General features: G+C 38.8%; 1 long non-coding RNA gene across 1 annotated transcript; it reads left to right on the forward strand.

The window, feature by feature from the left end:
• Nucleotides 1–834: 834 nt before the first annotated feature.
• LOC140885427 (uncharacterized) lies at nucleotides 835–1,835 on the forward strand. The gene is made up of 3 exons (XR_012150932.1): nucleotides 835–1,033; nucleotides 1,577–1,651; nucleotides 1,756–1,835. It is a non-coding gene; the product is annotated as an uncharacterized lncRNA (long non-coding RNA).
• Nucleotides 1,836–3,053: the final 1,218 nt, after the last annotated feature.

Consider the following 3,053-nt stretch of genomic DNA (forward strand, 5'->3'; position numbering starts at 1 on the left):
TCAAAATTTCATCAACATTAACTAAGGACACCTCTTTGATCATTTTAGTTTCCATAACAATCTTTGTATCCTGACTATTCACAGTTTCAGTCTGCTAGAGAATTGACCAGCCTAATTGGACGAAGGTCCAGCTTGGCTTGCTATTGCAACTAGTCTTGATAATTGATCTTCATGTCTTGGAACTAATGTTGCTTGCTTGGTAGACTCTTTGCCTTCTTTTCCATGATCTTGATAATTGATCTTCATGTCTTGGAACTAATGTTGCTTGCTTGGTAGACTCTTTGCCTTCTTTTCCATGAATTTTCTCGACATGATCAGCTTGGATTTTTGTTGTTTTAGGCTCTTTCTCAACTACATCATCTTTTTGTTCAATTGAAATGTATAACCGTTGGTCAATTTCCCAAAATATCACCTTGGTTTGAATTGTGCTTAAATCAGTATCCAACTGAGTGAAAGTTGCTCTATCATCGAATGCAATTGGACACTGTCGATCATAGTTCTTCTTCAGTTCAGCATAGACTTCAGTCAGCTTTTGGATTCTCATTAGATCAAAGAAATACTCTATTTTATTCAGTGCTTTAGATATCTCACTAGTAGAATTTTCTTAATAGACTTCACTACAAATTACTTCAGTAATACCTAATGACGAAGTAGTATATAATAATATACTTCGGTTATTGAACTGGCGAAGTAAAATACTATTTTACACTTCATATGTTAAAAAACCCGGGCTTCACTCATGAATTTAAGTAACATTTAACTTCGCCAATATTTATTTAATGAAGTAAAAGTTATTAAATAATAATTTTAATTCATAATTTATGAAGTAAAAAATTGAACCGATCTCTGGTCTCACATTTTCTTTAACTCTCATCTTTCTCGTGAAACCTGATTGCCTTTTTCCCCAACTCCTCAAACCCTTTCCGCCACCTTCCTCGTCAGATTTTTGCCGCCTCTTCGACGAAAATGTTCAAATGACTACATATTCGGTAAGATCTCGCCGCAAGTTATCTATCGGTACCCATTTCATAAGGTAATTTGCGACTTTACATTTTGGTTGTCGAAGTTTGTTGCAGTTTTTCGGCCATTTTTCGACTGTTGGTGTTATTTGTGATTTTTCATCAGTTTCTCGGTTGATTTTGGTGTTTTATGGTTGTAAGTGTCTTGGGTTGGAGTTTTATGGTTGGCAAGGGTACGGGATTCTTTACTGTGAAAGTACTCGAGGAACTATGAATTTATGCTAGCGAATTTTTCTTATGTTATGGGCGGAGGCGGGGCTATATGTTTTTTTACACTATCTAACGAAGTTCAGTGGATGGGTTTGTTGTATATAATTTTCACATGGCCAATCTATAATTTGGTTATTATAATAGTTGATTTCTGTACTTATTTGTCCTGACATTGTATTGTACCTAATAGTGTGTAATTGATCAGAGTGAGTAAACACATGTTTTGAATTTTTATTCAGTATGGATGTTTGGTAACTAAGATTTCTTTGCTTATTATATCTGATGTCAGTGATGGAAAGACAGGCTCATGGTTTCTATATTGTATGTACCATTGTTGTTAATTTTAGGTCCCATTGAAGAAGGAGAATGGTCGGACAGTGATGGTCCCACTCTTCCAAAGTCGAGAAAATATATCTGGAAAGGTATTTCTTGTATTATCATACCAGTTCGGAACCAAAAATAAAACTTTTGAGTTGAAATTTGATTTGTTAAAATGTGATTGTTCGCCCATGAATTGTGTTTTCAGATATCTATTGTACCTGTCTCTGGAAAGAAGGTAGAACACAATGGAATCAAAGTAGAGCTTCTTGGTCAAATAGGTTTGTTGACTGGCAGAATACAACCGGTTAAATACATCAAATATACAACCCAATCGAATAAGCTTAAATAAAACCTAGGGAAAAATAACCATGCATCTAAGTCTTGCTGTCTCCACGGTCTCTGGCCTTTCCAAGACACTGGGTACACCACCTGCACCTGTACCTGCCCCGTCGAATGGGGTGTCCAGACATACAGAAAATATTGGACGTGAGCTAATATGCTCAGTACATAAGCAATGATATATATAATATATGCAGCACATAAGTGTATTTAAAACCGTAGTAAAACAATTACTCAGAGGCGCCAAGAATATACTGGGCTGTGTTGGATAGCTAGTCTGCGGTGCCACTCCTATATTCCCCTATCGACTATAGCGTCATCTCCACCTTCGTGGTCGCTCCTAGTGATAGCAAAACCAGGGGCCGAGCGTCCCCAAATCCTGACCCGAATCCAAAACAGGATACAAGTCTGATATGGAAATTATCACACTCTGACTCGAGTCCATGATGAGGTGCAAGCTCCCTATGGAAACTGTCAATGACTCACATCTCTCGGGATGCGTCTAGGATAAAAACATGCATGTGCTAAAGCAGTAAAACATGCAAAACACATAGCACATACTCAGCAACACATACAATATATATCATGCTGGCCATCTCAGTCAGTACTTACGTACCTTTACTATAGACAGTCCTAGCAGTCCCACTCTAGGTTCTCAAGCCTATCATCAGCTCTACAATGCAAATACCCATGCATCATTAAATAAGGTCTAAAAGCCTTAACTAAGTTATTGCATACTCCTAATTAATTTAAGGAGATCATAGCTATACATGCGTCCGTCGTCAGCCCGTTGATGGCAACTGCCTCAAAACTTAGGCACAGCTTCGCTACGACACCAAGATCGCTCCGCTACTTCCGGATTCCCAATAGGATGCCTAGAATTTCTCAGATCTAAGCTAGAAAAAGAGAGGAAAAGAGGAGAATGTGCAAGGGGAAATGAACTCGGCTACCCCTTATATAGAGTTCGGACCGTCCGATCCCATGTTCGGATCGTCCAATCCAGTTCGTTGCGTTCGAACCCTCCATCCAAACTTCCTCAGCCAACCACTTGTCTAGCTTCTAGAGGACGCCTGCCGACACGAGTTCGGATCCTCCAATCCATCTTTGGATCGTCCGAAGTCTTCATGGTGATGTCATCAATGACGAATTATTCTCGGACAGCTG

This window comes from Henckelia pumila, chromosome 2, assembly GCF_033568475.1.
Source record: "Henckelia pumila isolate YLH828 chromosome 2, ASM3356847v2, whole genome shotgun sequence".
NCBI classification, from domain to species: Eukaryota; Viridiplantae; Streptophyta; class Magnoliopsida; order Lamiales; family Gesneriaceae; genus Henckelia; species Henckelia pumila.